Source organism: Scyliorhinus canicula, chromosome 11 (genome assembly GCF_902713615.1).
Source record: "Scyliorhinus canicula chromosome 11, sScyCan1.1, whole genome shotgun sequence".
NCBI classification, from domain to species: domain Eukaryota; kingdom Metazoa; phylum Chordata; class Chondrichthyes; order Carcharhiniformes; family Scyliorhinidae; genus Scyliorhinus; species Scyliorhinus canicula.
This window is the reverse complement of record NC_052156.1, coordinates 18,066,119-18,081,999: the sequence shown is the minus strand read 5'-3', so window position 1 is coordinate 18,081,999 and position 15,881 is coordinate 18,066,119. Positions and strand designations below refer to the sequence as shown.

At 48.6% G+C, this 15,881-nt stretch overlaps 1 non-coding gene across 1 annotated transcript; it reads right to left on the bottom strand.

Annotated features, from left to right (window-relative positions):
• Window positions 1–10,821: 10,821 nt before the first annotated feature.
• Window positions 10,822–10,895, bottom strand: trnai-gau. The gene has a single exon. It is a non-coding gene; the product is annotated as a tRNA-Ile (tRNA).
• Between the last annotated feature and the right edge of the window lie 4,986 nt (window positions 10,896–15,881).

Here is a 15,881-nt window from a genome sequence, read left to right as displayed (position 1 = left end):
CTAAGGGGGGGTACTGGGGTCTGTGGTTGATCTGTGTCTTTGTTTGTACGGAGTTGGTGGTTGGGTTGGGACTGCGGTTTGGGAGCTGCGTTGGTGGGGTGGGGCAGTGTGAAAGCGCGGGCTTTTCTCTGGTTTCCCGCGCTGCGGGACGAGGGGGTGGAGCTGGTGGTGAGGGGCGTGGCTATTAGACCGGGTTTCCCGCGCTGAAGCGGTGCCCAGGAGCTGATGCAGGGGAGGAGGGGGGACCTCATATCGGGAGGGGTCGGAGTTAGAGCGCGAGCTGCCGGGGTCAGCAGAAGTCAGCTGGCTCACGGGAGTACAGTGGAGGGAGAGTCGCGGCTAGGAGCGGTCCTAGCCTTGGGGGGGGGGGGGGATACCGGGTTGCTGCTGGATTGGCCAGGGATGAGTTGGGGGGGGGGTCGGGGTGAGGTTCTATTGCCGTGGGAAACGGGCCGAATGGGTGATGGCCAGGGGCGAACAGTCGATGGGTTATGGCTAGTCGACGGGGGAGGGGCGCGGGGTGCCCCCTTATCCGGCTGATTACGTGGAACGTGAGGGGGTTGAATGGGCCGGTTAAGCGGGCCCGGGTGCTTTCACATCTGAAGGGGCTGAAGGCGGACGTGGCCATGCTCCAGGAGACCCACCTGAAGGTGGCGGACCAGGTCCGTCTGAGGAAGGGGTGGGTGGGGCAGGTTTTCCACTCAGGGCTCGACGCGAAGTGGGGAAGAGGGTGGCGTTTGAGGCATCTGAGGTTGTGGCTGATAGTGGCAGCAGATATGTGATGGTGAGCGGTAAGCTGCAGGGGGAGAGGGTGGTGTTGGTTATTGTGTACGCCCCAAATTGGGATGATGCTGGTTTCATGAGGCGTATGTTGGGCCGCATTCCTGGCTTGAAGGTGGGGGGCTTGATCATGGGGGGGGGGACTTCAATACGGTGCTGGATCCCCCTACTGGATCGTTCTAGTTCAAGGACAGGCAGGAGGCCAGCGGCGGCCAAGGTATTGAGGGGGTTTATGGACCAGATGGGAGGAGTGGATCCCTGGAGGTTCGGGAGGCCGAGGGCTCGGGAGTACTCCTTTTTCTCCCATGTGCACAGGGTTTATTCCCGCATTGATTTCTTTGTTCTGAGCAGGGGACTGGTCCCGAGGGTGGAGGAGGCCGAATATTCGGCTATCGCGATTTCGGACCATGCTCCGCATTGGGTAGATCTGGAGATGGGGGAGGTGCGGGACCAGCGCCCGCTTTGGCGTCTGGACGTGGTGTTGTTGGCTGATGAGGAGGTGTGTAGGAGGGTTCGGGGATGTATCGAGAGGTCCCTCGAGGTCAATGATACTGGGGAGGTCCAGATGGGGATGATGTTGGAGGCTCTGAAAGCAGTGATTAGGGGGGGAGCTGATCTCCATCCGAGCCCATAGGGAGAGGGGGGGGGGGAGGAGGGAGAGGGAGAGACTGGTGGAGGAGCTGTTGAGTGTGGATAGGAAGTATGCGGAGGCCCCGGAGGAGGGATTGCTGGGGGAACAGCGTAGCTTGCAGGCCAAGTTTGATTTATTGACCACCAGAAAGGCGGAGACACAGTGGAGGAAGGCGCAGGGAGCGGTCTATGAGTATGGAGAGAAGGCGAGCAGGATGCTGGCGCACCAGCTTCGTAAGCGGGACGCGGCTAGGGAGATTGGTGGAGTGAAGGATAGAGATGGGAATGTGGTGCGGCAGGGGGCAGAGGTCAATGAGGTCTTTAGGGACTTCTATAGGGAACTGTACCGGTCGGAGCCACCGGTGGTGGGTAGGGGGGAATGGAGAATTTTCTGGACAGGCTGCTATTTCCAAGGGTGCAGGAGGAGCAGGTGGAGGGACTGGGGGCGCCGATCGAGTTGGAGGAGCTGGTCAGTGGGATTGGCCACATGCAGTCGGGGAAGGCGCCGGGACCGGATGGGTTCCCGGTTGAATTTTATAAGAAATATGCGGACCTGCTGGGCCCCCTGTTGGTCAGGACCTTTAACGAGGCATGGGAGGGGGGTGTTCTGCCCACAACGATGTCTCGGGCACTAATCTCCCTGATCCTGAAGCGTGATAAGGACCCCTTGCAGTGCGGTTCATACAGGCCGATTTCACTGCTGAATGTAGACGTCAAGTTGATGGCGAAGATCTTGGCCACTGCAATAGAGGACTGTGTGCCGGGGGTGATACATGAAGATCAGACGGGTTTTGTGAAGGGGAGGCAGCTGAACACTAACGTGCGAAGGCTGCTAAATGTGATAATGATGCCGGCGGCAGAAGGAGAGGCGGAGATTGTGGTGGCATTGGATGCGGAGAAGGCCTTTGACAGGGTTGAGTGGGGGTACTTGTGAGAGGTGTTGGAGAGGTTCGGGTTTGGGGTGGGGTTTATTAAATGGGTGAGGTTGCTGTACAAGGCCCAGATGGCGAGTGTGTCGACAAATGGGAGGAGGTCCGAGTACTTCAGGCTCCACCGTGGGACGAGGCAGGTGTGCCCCCTGTCTCCCTTGCTTTTTGCGCTGGCAATTGAGCCTCTTGCCATGGCTCTTAGGGAGTCGAGGAGGTGGAGGGGTTTGGTGCGAGGTGGGGAGGAGCACCGAGTGTCGCTGTATGCGGATGACTTGCTGTTGTATGTACCAGACCCGGTGGGGGGAATGCCGGAGGTGATGGAGATTCTTGCTGAGTTCGGGAGTTTCTCGGGATATAAATTGAACCTGGGCAAGAGTGAGCTGTTTGTCGTACACCCGGGAGATCAGGAGGAGGGGATTGGTAGGCTCCCGCTAAAGAGGGCAGTGAGGAGTTTTAGGTACCTGGGGGTTCAGGTGGCTAGGAGCTGGGGGACTCTGCACAAGCTCAATTTTACTAGGTTGGTGGTGCAGATGGAGGAGGAATTTGAAAGGTGGGACATGCTGCCGTTGTCGTTGGCGGGTAGAGTACAGTCCGTTAAAATGACGGTGCTCCCGAGGTTTTTGTTTTTGTTTCAGTGCCTCCCCATTTTTGTTCGGAGGGCCTTTTTTAGGAGGGTGAACAGCAGCATTCTGGGATTTGTTTGGGCGCACGGGACTCCGAGGGTAAGGAGGGTCTTTTTGGAGCGTGGCAGGGATAGAGGGGGGCTGGAGCTGCCCAACCTCTCTGGGTACTATTGGGCGGCTAACGTCTCGATGGTACGTAAGTGGGTAATGGCTGGGGAGGGGGCAGCATGGAAACGGATGGAGATGGCGTCCTGTGGAGGCACGAGCCTGAAGGCACTGGTAACGGTGCCGCTGCCGCTCCCTCCAATGAGGTACACTACGAGCCCGGTGGTGGCGGCTACCCTCAAAATTTGGAGGCAGTGGAGGCGACACAGGGGGGAAGCGGGGGGCTCGGTGGAGGCCCCGCTGCGGGGGAACCACCGGTTTGTCCCAGGGAACATGGATGGCGGGTTCGTGGGGTGGCACAGGGCGGGCATTAGGAAGTTGGGAGACCTGTTTATCGACGGGAGGTTCGCGAGCCTTGGTGAACTGGAGGAGAAGTTTGAACTCCCCCCGGGGAATATGTTCAGGTACCTTCAGGTCAAGGCGTTTGCTAGGCGACAGGTGGAGGGGTTCCCTTTGTTGCCCCCGCGGGGGTTAAGGGATAGGATGCTTTCGGGGGTGTGGGTCAGGGATGGGAAGGTGTCTGACATCTACCAGGTAATGCAGGAGGTGGGGGAGGCGTTGGTAGAGGAGCTGAAGGCTAAGTGGGAGGTGGAGCTGGGGGAGCAGATTGAGGAGGGGACATGGGCGGACGCCCTGGAGAGGGTGAACTCCTCCTCTTCATGTGCGAGGCTTAGTCTCATCCAGTTCAAGGTGCTGCACCGGGCCCACATGTCCGGATCTAGGATGAGTAGGTTCTTTGGGGGCGAAGACAGGTGCATCATGTGTTCGGGGAGTCCAGCGAACCATGCCCATATGTTCTGGGCATGCCCGGCACTGGAGGAGTTCTGGAAGCGGACGGTGGCGGTGTCGAGGGTGGTGGGATCCAGGGTCAAGCCAGGTTGGGGACTCGCGATATTTGGGGTTGGGGTGGAGCCGGGAGTGCAGAAGGCGAAAGAGGCCGATGTCTTGGCCTTTGCGTCCCTAGTAGCCCGGTGGAGGATCTTGCTGCAGTGGAAAGATGCGAGACCTCCGAGTGTGGAGACCTGGATTAATGACATGGCGGGATTCATTAAGTTGGAAAGGGTCAAGTTCGCCCTGAGGGGGTCGATACAAGGGTTCTTTAGGAGGTGGCAGCCTTTCCTCGACTTTCTGGCTCAACGATAAGGTACTAGGTCAGCAGCAGCAGCAACCCGGGGGGGAGGGGTTTAGGGGGATAGTGTTTAAGTTAATTTGCTTATTGTTAATTTATTCTGTTGTTTATTGGGGTTGGGGGGGTGGGGGGTTTGTTATATGCATTGTTACGGGTGCCGGGGGGGTGTTTATTATTATTATTGTTATTGTTATTATTGTTTTGTTGATATATATTTTTCAAAAAATTTTCAATAAAAATTATTTTTAAAAAAAACCAATTGAACAGAGTGTCCAAGGGACTACAAGAGGAATGGAAATTCCAAAGAGCTTCAGTGATTTTGTTTCGACATTGCAGCAGACAGAGAATGTGTCTGATCAGTAGCAAAGTAAACCAACCCTGGTGGAACCAAAACCTACAATTTGACATGAAACCATACCTTATATAATGATGGCTTTGAATTTCTAATGCATGATGAATGGGCATTTATCAATAAACATTCTAAATGGAGGAGCAAAATGGTGTGTGCAAATGTATGTGCAGTTTGTTCAGAAATGTGACGTCTTTGAAGTCAGACTGGGTAGAATGGAACTTTATTGTCCACACAAAAGTGGAAATTTGTCTTTGGCTTCATCTCCAATGTAACATATAATCATACGGTCATTACTTAAAAACAGGAAATATTTCATGTATATCCCATTCAGACATTTTTGCATATATAACATACATCCATACCATACAAACATTTGTACCCAATTCTTTTTTTCCGATTAAGGGGCAATTTAGCAAGACCAATCCATCTGCCCTGCACATATTTTTAGGTTGTGGGGGTGAGACCCATGCAGACACGGGGAGAATGTGTAAACTTCACACGGACAGTGACCCAGGATCGAACCCGGGTCCTCAGCGCCATGAGGCAAGCAGTACTTTTTAAAACATAAATTTAGAGTACCCAATTCATTTTTTCCAATTAAGGTGCAAGTTGGCATGGCCAATCCACCTACCCTGCACATCTTTGGGTGGTGGGGGCGAAACCCACGCAAACACGGGGAGAATGTGCAAACTCCACACAGACAGTGACCCAGAGCCGGGATCGAACCTGGGACCTCGGCGCCGTGAGGCAGCAGTACTAACCACTGCGCCACTGTGCTGCCCCATACCATACAAATATAACACATTACAGTCTGCCATTAAAGCACTTACTGCAGTTTAAAAAATGCAAGTTAAATTTACAGTATGTTATTTCATCAGCTCATGGCACTGGGAGACCTCAGGGATAGATTTTTCCCAGCAATAGGCATTCTAAAGTGCAGCCCAAAGAGAGCATTTCAAATTGATGATATAAAGAGTGAAAGTGATCACTGATGATGGCTTGAGCTTTCAAAGAACAAAGAAAGTACAACACAGGAACAGGCTCTTTGGCCCTCCAAGCCTGTGCCGACCATGCTGCCTGACTAAGTTAAAACCTTCTACACTTCTGCGGTCTGTATCCCTCTATTCCCCTCCTATTCATGTATTGTCAAGACGCCCCTTAAATGTCACTTCGTCCTCTGGCAACGGGTTCCAGGCACCCAATACCCTCTGTGTAAAAAACCACCCTCGCACATCTCCTCTAAACTTTCCTCTTAATCGCGTTTGTTAAATAAATGATCAAGCTGTGTCTGTTGTCTATCAATGATTTTACCTGCAGTGTTGACAATTCTGGCCAGTTTACGTTTGCATTTCACACTTGAGTTAATGTACCGACTGTCATGTTGAATGTTAAAATACTCTCTACCAGACTTTTATATACCTTCTCTCAAACGTCTTGACTCACTCCAAACTCTTTCAGTTTTCTAACTAAGAACAGAGGCTGAGTAGCCTTTTTAAAGATTCAGTCCCTAATCTCTGTGAAGCTTTGCTTCTGGTCTGTATATATTCTGCAACCTCTGCCAATTGATCATCAAGACACAGAGATTCACACATACGTAGAGCATGCAATTGACACCATTTCTGAAGGATCGAAACATGTTCAAAGTAATTTCCTTCAGTTCTCATTTTAGCTTTTAAAAATAATCCCACCAAAGCCATATCATCTGCATACTTCAACAAATAGTTACTAGTTCCGTTGATTCTCATCTCGTTGGCTTATATGGAAGATAACAGGGGTGACAGGACAGACCCTGAAGACCACCTGTGTTTAAAATACGTTCATCAGATAATAAGCCATTGATAAAAACATGCCAAGAGCAATCAGTAAGAAAATCCCTGATCCCAATGAGTTAGGCCCCCATTCACATTCAAAGTTAGCAACCTTTGTTGTAGGCTGTAAATTTGCATTGTGAACTCTAAACTAAAAAATCAATCAATAAGACATCACAAAACGTTTTGGCTGTTGAAGATTAGTTATCAGGTTCAGGCGAGAAAGGGATAGTATTCTCAGTTCCTCATGTGCTTTGTAAGCAAATTGTGGGGGATCAGGGTCATCTGAAACAGACGAGATGAGGTGGTTACTAACGAAAGCAGGCAGATACTGCAAAGAGAGAGCACATTTTTAAACTTCCTCTGATTGTGTTTGTGGGTCTTTGAGGTGTGAAGTGTGGTGTCCACCAAAAATTAGCCGCACTGAATGAGGTCACTGCTACTTGGTTTTTGGAATTGAAAATACTCGGGGTGAACTTTGACCTGGAAGACTAAAGTCAGGCTGGTTTGGATAATGATACTTGTGGAGCGATTTGTTCTTTCTGCCCAAAATAACATTCGAAGTTTGGAACTACAGAACATTAAAACACAGAAGGATACTATTTGGACCACTTTATCAATGCAAAACTAATCTTAGACAACATTGCATGTTTATCTTTTCAAATCGCTCTTGTTGATATCCTTTGAGCAACTTCATACATCTGACCACAACTTTGTTGTATTGCAAATGGTCACATACACAGTTATGTCCTGCTTTTTAAAGAGAAGTTGTGACATTGAGTACGAATCACACCAGAAGAGCTACATGACAGACCCTGTGCCTCCAAATAAAACTGAACTCAAACAGAAAGCTAAGAACGACATCAATTTTAGAAACACAAGAGTATTGGGATTGAGTTTCAAGTAATTCCAAATGGATGTAGATGTTAGTTATTCAGCTTGTGACAATAAAACATGAACATTATTATGAAGGTTGCTTCATCAAGCTTCACAAAGCATGATATTGTGGCCAAGAGCAAAAAAATACTTGCGTTTATGGAATGACTTTCACGACATCAGGATATCTTTAAGCATTTTAGAGCCAATTAGGTACTTTATGAAGTGCAGTCATTTGTAATGGGGGGAAATTAGCAGCCAAATTAGTGTACATAGCCAAGTTCCGCAAGCAACAATGTGCTGATCGCCAAATCATTAGTTTTAATGGTATTGTTTGAGGGATAAATGTTGGCCACCAGGGGGCGCTTTCCTGCTCATTTTTGAACTTTTAAAAGATTTGTTTATGGGATGTGGGCATCGCTGGCCAGACCAGCATTTATTGCCATCCCTAATTGCCCTTGAGAACGTGGTGGTGAGCTGCCTCCTTGAACTGCTACGGTCCCTGAGGCATAAGTATACCCACAGTGCTGTTGAGCGAGTTCTAGGATTGTGACCTAGCGACAGTGAAGTAACGGTGATATACTTTCAAGTCAGGATGATGAGTAACTTGGAGGGGAACCACCAGGCAGTGCTGTTTGTTCCCAGATATCTGCTGCTCTTGTCCTAGATGGTAGTGGTCGTGGGTTTGGAAGGTGTTGTTTAAGGAACCTTGGTGAGTTCCTGCAGTGCATCTTGCAGATGGTACGTACGGCTGCCACTGTTTGTCGGTGGTAGAGGGACTGAATGTTTGTGGAAGGAGGAGCAATCATGCAGGCTGCTTTACCTTGGATGGTATCGAGCTTCTTGAGTGTTGTTGGAGCTGTACTCATCCAGGCAAGTGGAGAGTATCCCATCACATCCTGACTTGTGCCTTCAGATGGTGGACAGACTTTGGGGAGTCAGAAGGTGAGTTAGTCGCTGCAGGGTTCCTAGCCTTTCACCTGCTCTGGTAACCACGTTATTTATATGGCTTGTCCATTTCTGGTCAATGGTAACCCCGAGGATGATGATAGTGGGGGATTCAGTGATGGTAATGCCATTGAATGTCAAGGGTAGATTGTTATATCCTCTCTTGTTAGAGATGGTCATTGCCTGGCATTTGTGTAGCGTGAATGTGACTTGCCACTTGTCAGCCGAAGCCTGGATATTGTCCATGTCTTGCTGCATTTGGACATGGGACTGCTTCATTATCTGAGGAGTCACGAATGATACTTAACATTGTGCAGTCATCAGCGAACATTCCTGCTTCTGAACTTTTGATGGAAACAAGGTCATTGATGAAGCAGCTGAGCATGGTTGGGCCTAGGACACTAATCTGAGGAACTGCTGCAGTGATGTCCTGGAGCTGAGATGATTGACTTCCAATCACCACAAACATCTTCCTTTGTGCCAGGTATAACTCCAATCAGTGGGAGAGTTTCCCCCCCGATTCCCATTGACTCCAGTTTTGCTCGGGCTCCTTGATACCACACTCGGTGAAATGCTGCCTTGATGTCAAGGGCAGTCACTCTCACCTCATTTCTGGCATTCAGCTCTTTTGTCCACATTTGAACCAGAGCTGTAATGAGGCCAGGAGATGAGTGACCCTTGTGGAACCCAAACTAATTATCCGTGAAGGTTATTGCTGAGTAAGTGCCATTTGATAGCACTGTTGATGACCCCTTTCATCACTTTATTGACGATCGAGGGTAGACTAATGGGGCCGGGTTAGATTTGTCCGGTTTCTTGTGTACAGGGCATACCTGGATAATTTCCACATTGCCAGGTCGACGCCAGTGTTGCAGCTGTACTGGAACAGCTTGGCTAGGGACCCAGCAAGTTCTGGAGCACAAATCTTCAGTAATTGTGCTGGAATATTGTAGTATCCAGTGCTTTCAGCCATTTCTTGGTATCATGCAGAGTGAATTGTCTGTGATACTGGGGACCTTCGGAAGAGGACAAGACAGATCACCCACTTGGCACTTCTTGTTGAAGATTATTGTCAATGCTTCAGCTTTATCTTTTGCACTGATGTACTGGGCAACTCCATCATTGAGGATGAGAATATTTGTGGAGCCTCCTTCTCCAGTGAGTTGTTTAATTGTCCACCACCATTCGTGGCTGGATGTAGCAGAACTACAGAGCTTAGATTTGATCTGTTGCTTGTGCGATCACTTGGCTCTGTTTATTAATCGTTGCTTATGCTGTTTGGCATGCAAGTCATCCTGTTTTGTAGCTTCACCAGGTTGGCTCATCATTTTCAGGCGTTGGACCTGGCAGGCCCTCCAGCTCTGTTGTTAGTAAAGAGGACTTTGCCGGGTGAAAGTGCTGGGTTTGCACACACGGTGAGAACGTGCAGACTCCGCACAGACAGTGACCCAAGCCGGGATTCGAACCTGGGACCCTGGAGCTGTGAAGCATTTATGCTAACCACTGTGCTACCGTGCTGCCCTACCGTTGCGGGTGCCGAGGTCGATGCCGGATGGTCTGTCCGTATTCATTCTTCTTTGTTCCATTTGTAGTGGTTGTACACAACAGCTAGGCCATTTAAGAGTTGACCACATTGCTGTGCGTCCGGAGTAACATGTCGGCCAGACCAGGTAAGGATGCCAGGTTCCCTTCCCTAAAGGACATTAGTGAACCAAATGGTCTTTTACAACAATCGACAATGGTTTGATGTTCATCATTCGACTTTTAATTCTAGATATCTTATTGAATGTTATGACATGCTGGGCTAGGCCATGGTCAATTCCAGCCCCCTTTAAGCCGAGTCTCAACACAATTGAATTAACCAATAATTCTTAGAAAATACTCAAAGTCTTTGGCCCTTAAATTCCATCATCTGCTGTAATGGAATTTGAGCCCGGGTCCCCAGGACATTACCCAGGGTCTCTGGATTACTAATCAAGCAACAATACCGCTGTTCCGCCACCTCCCAATACAAGAATCAAAAGAACATAAGAAATAGGAATGGGGGGAGGATTAGCAACTTCCTGGGGTTAACATTGACCAGAAACTGAACTGGAAACTATCCATATAAATAATGTGGCTGCAAGAGTAAGTCAGAGGCTGGGTATTCTGTGAAGAGTAAGTCACCTCCTGTCTTCCCAAAGCCTGTCCACCATCTACAAGGCACCAGTCAGGATTGTGATGGAATACTCTCCACTTGCCTGGATGAGTGCAGCTCCAACGACGCTCAAGAAACTCAACACATCCAGGATGAAGCAGCCTAAATGATTGGCACCCCATGCACCACCTTCAACATTCACTCGCTCTATGACCGATGCACAATGGCAGAAGTGGATGCACTGCAGCAACTCACCAAGGCTCCTTCACCAACACTTTACAAATTGGTGACCACTACCACTTAGATGGACAAGAGCAGCGGATGCATGGGGACACCGCCATCTGCATGTTCTCTTTGAAGTCATACACCATCCTGACTTCGAACTACATTGTCGTTCCTTCACTATCACTGACGTTATGAGTTTTTTGTGACGGAATGTTCCGTTGGCCAGTACGGGGATTGAACCCGCGACCATGGCGTTATCAGCACCACGCTCTAACCATCTGAGCTAACCGGCCGACTCATCATTGACATTATGAACCATGCTGATGTTCAATACAAGGGCATCCCAAATGGGAAGCTTGGAACATCAGCTCTTTTGTGATTTGAAATAAGTGTGAGAAAAGAGACGAAACCCAGTGACGGAAGGGGCCAGTCTTGTTGTAAATTATCCAAATAACAAAACAGTTATTGAACTTGAAGGCACACAACAAGAAAGGAAACAGCAAAGAACGACATTTACAATTTACTTCAATAATGCTTACTCTGACAGTACACTTGTATTATCCCCCCCCCCATCTAAATCTACCTACTTCCCTAAACTCTGAGAATACCCCTTCCCCAAAACAACATCCCATAGGTTTTAACACTATGATCCAAAGCCAGCAAACAATTATCACATAACCACATGTTGTTTTCTTTAAGAATCCTTCTTCTGGTTTCAAATAAAGTTTCTGGGGGTCTAATATAGACAGCTTCTTCTGCTTTTAGCATCACAGCTTGACTTTCTGGGAGGGAAAAGGGACCTGCAAACTGGCGTGGCTATGATCGAGGCCACTCGGCTGCTAGACTTCACTTTGCTTAACAAAGTATCTGTTTCACCCTGCTACAATGCTAATCTGCATCTCACAAGCCTGCAGTGCAGCTAAATGCTGATCAGTTTATTTTTTATTATAGTCTTTACTTTTCATTTTATTCCAATTTCCTAACACTTCATCCCATTTTTTTGGAAATTAAGCATTATAATTAAAAGACAATTCCATTTCTCAACTACTTCTTGCCAGTTCTGCCTTAACTAAAGTTACAAACATCAAAAAGCATGCATTAACTTGAAAGATACACCAGAGTGTTCTTTTACATCCTTGATCAGCATCAGCAACAATGTTCTCTCTCCCAGCCACATGAATAATTTTCAAGTTAAGTGTTTGAAGTAATAAATTCTATCAAAATTAACTTGGCATTCTGATTGCAAAACCTTCTCAGAAGTCTCAAGGTCCACTACACAACTGTCTCGGCTGTATTACGAGCAACATAAATCTCAAAGTGCTGTAATGCCAATACCAAACTTCGGTTTATTTTTCAATGGTGGATTACTTCGATTGTTAAAGATGAAATTTCCTTGAGAAATAGCCTGCAGGCTTTTCAATTCCAGTGGTACCTTCTTGCAACAATATAGCCCCCACACTGATATCATTAACATCCACAACCATCTTAAACTGTTTGTCAAAATGTGATGTGACTAACATTGACGCTGTTGTCGGCATAGTTTTTAAATGTTGAAATTCAGTTTGACAGTTTACTGTCCAGTCACATTTCTTACTCTTCTTCATAAGGTTTGTTCGTGGTGACCCTGTTGCTAATGTTCAGCACAAACTTACAGTAAAATCCACACATCCCCAGATATCTCAAAATCTCTTTTCTTGACGTGGGTTGTGGAAAATCCTAAATAACCTTTTGGGCGCCATGGTAGCACAGTAGTTAGCACTGTTGCTTCACAGTGCCAGGATCCCAGGTGTGATTCCCAGCTTGGTTCACCTCCTTATCCTTTCCAGTCGCCCAGACACACCTTGGCGTGCCTTGTTACATCCGGCAGTGGATGTCTGCACTGGAGGTCCCTCTATGGAGGAGCCCTCCCCCTCAATCTTGGGGACCTGGGATGGAGGGTGTTGCATCCAGCAGTGCTCCCGGTGCAGAGTGGGGCGGGGAAGCTGGAGGACTTGTGAATCTGCCTCTGAGACTGGAGAATCTCGCCATTCATAGGCCAGGTAGAAGGTGACAGAGGGGGTTGTCCAACCAGGTTGCCCACCCCTCTTCAATGCTATATTCACGGCTGGGTGCCCTTCAAAAGGGAGCATGTGGTGTCCACAGGAATCTTCAAGGGCTTCCGTGCCCAGTGGGCACCTTAGGGGCTTGAGTGCTTTCTTGACCCCTTTAATTTCCTCTCATTTGATGTTTGTAAGTTTCCGTTGATCTTTGTAACATTCGGGCAGTGCCACTATCAGGAGCGGCCCTTTTTGCTTTATCATTAAGTTGTTTACTTTCTTATATTTGGTTGACCGAAAAAGAGTTGGCCATTGTTGGCCAACAAGGGGCAGCAGGGTAGCATGGTGGTTAGCATAAATGCTTCACAGCTCCAGGGTCCCAGGTTCGATTCCCGGCTGGGTCACTGTCTGTGTGGAGTCTGCACGTCCTCCCCCTGTGTGCGTGGGTTTCCTCCGGGTGCTCCGGTTTCCTCCCACAGTCCAAAGATGTGCGGGTTAGGTGGATTGGCCATGCTAAATTGCCCGTAGTGTCCTAATAAAAGTAAGGTTAAGGGGGGGTTGTTGGGTTACGGGTATAGGGTGGATACGTGGGTTTGAGTAGGGTGATCATGGCTCGGCACAACATTGAGGGCCGAAGGGCCTGTTCTGTGCTGTACTGTTCTATGTTCTATGTTCTATTCCACCTAACCTGCACATCTTTGGAAATAGTTGTGGAATGCACCACGTGGGAGGGTAGTTGAGGCAGGAAACCTCACAACCTCTAAAAAGTACTTGGATGAGCACTTGAAATGTCATAAGGTTATGGACCAAGTTCTGGGAAGGGGGATTAGTGTAGATACAGGGTATTTTTATGTGGATGCAGGTTCTATGGGCCAAAGGGCTTCTTCTGTGCTGTATGATTCTATAATTAAATAGTTATGTGTTGTTGGCCTGCTCAATCTGTATGCTATAAAATGGGTTGCAAGTGGTTATTGTCCGTGCACACTGTTACATCTCAGTACCACCGGTTGTCCCAACTTAAACCGAGAACATACCGGACGGCACGGTAGCACAGTGCTTCACAGCTCCAGGGTCCCAGGTTCAATTCCCGGCTTGGGTCACTGTCTGCACCTTCTCCCTGTGTCTGCGTGGATTTCCTCTGGGTGCTCCGGTTTCCTCCCACAAGTCGCGAAAGACGTGCTGTTAGGTGAATTGGACATTCTGAATTCTCTCTCAGTGTACCCAAACAGGCGCCGAAATGTGGTGACTAGGGTATTTTCACAATAACTTCATTGCGGTGTCAATGTGAGTGTACTTATGACAATAAACTAGATAAACCAATATGACCAGATACATCGATGACATTTTTTTCCTTTGGACCCACGGCGAAGAATCACTGAAATGACTACACAATGACATCAACAAGTTCCATCCCACCATCAGACTCACCGTGGACTACTCTCCAAAATCAGTTGCATTCTTGGACACACTCGTCTCCATCAAGGACGGTCACCTCAGCACTCCGCTTTACTGCAAGCCCACGGATAACCTCACGATGCTCCACTTCCCCAGCTTCCACCTTAAACACATTAAAGAAGCCATCCCCTATAGACAAGCCCTCTGTATACACATGATCTGCTCAGATGAGGAGGAGCGTAACAGACATCTACAGACACTGAAGGATGTCCTTGTATGAACGGGATATGGCGCTCGACTCATCGATCGACAGTGCCAACGCGCCACAGCTAAAAACCGCACCGACCTCCTCAGAAGACAAACACGGGACACAACCGACAGAGTACCCTTCGTCGTCCAGTACTTTCCCGGAGCGGAGAAACTACGACATCTTCTTCGCAGCCTTCAGCACGTCATCGATGAAGATGAACATCTTGTCAAGGTCATCCCCACACCCCCACTACTTGCCTTCAAACAACTGCGCAACCTCGAACAAACCATTGTTTGCAGCAAACTACCCAGACTTCAGAACAGCGACCATGACACCACACAACCCTGCCAGGGCAATCTCTGCAAGACGTGCCAGATCATCGACATGGATACCACCATTACACGTGAGAACACCACCCACCAGGTACGCGGTACAGACTTGTGCAACTCGGCCAACGTTGTCTACCTCATACGCTGCAAGAAAGGATGTCCCGAAGCGTGGTACATTGGCGAGATCATGCAGACGCTGCGACAACGAATGAACGGACATCGCGTGACAATCACCAGGCAGGAATGTTCCCTTCCAGTCGGGGAACTCTTCCGCAGTCAAGGGCATTCAGCCTCTGATCTCCGGGTAAGCGTTCTCCAAGGTGGCCTTCAGGACGCGCAACAACGCAGAATCGCCGAGCAGAAACTTATAGCCAACTTCCGCACGCATGAGTGCGACCTCAACCGGGACCTGGGATTCATGTCGCATTACATTCATCCCCCACCATCTGGCCTGGGCTTGTCAAATCCTGCCATCTGTCCTGGCTAGAGACAATTCACATTTCTTTAACCTGGGGTTACCCCTATCTTTGGATCTCTAAAGATTTAATTACCTGCAAATGCTGGCATTCTAAGCATTGTCTGGCATCTTTGAATTTGTCTATATATATTGTTCTGGAAAATACAGAATGTGTCATTTGAAACATAGAGGTCTGCCAATATCTGGTCTGGGAGAGTGCAGGGAAAGATCCCACAAGAGGTTGGTGGCAGCTGAAAAGAGCAGAAACTGTGGCCAGCTCTTCTGTCAAAAATGCAGTCAATTTCAGTCTGCCAGAATTGTTATTACAACCTGTAGCAGGAGAAAGGGAAAAAGAAAAAGAGAGTTTGCATAGATTTCTTTGTGCTGTTGAAACATTGTAATGTACTGCCCCTTTAAGCCCCGTAGTCCATTCCCTATCGGAGGTCCCGATCTCTCCCGCCAAAAATCACTAAGCGCGATCTTCCCTCGCTCCTCCCCCTCCCCCCACGCGCGAGGCAGAAGAGAGCAGCAGAACGCGAGGCAAGAACAGCTGACGGCCCGGGGGAGCTCCGCTCCCCTCAAGGAGGTGGAAGGCTCAAAGAAACGGCAGCAAGAATGAGGAGGATGAGAAGGAAGATGTTTGTTGGTGGACTCAGCTGGGAAACAAGTAAGAAAGATTTAAGGGACTGCTTTTCTGGAGGTGGAGAGATTGTAGACTGCTTAATTAAAATGGATCCTGAAAGAGTAGACAGGGTATTGAATGGGGAGCACAAACTTGATGGGAGAGTTATTGATCCCAAGAAAGCTCAGGC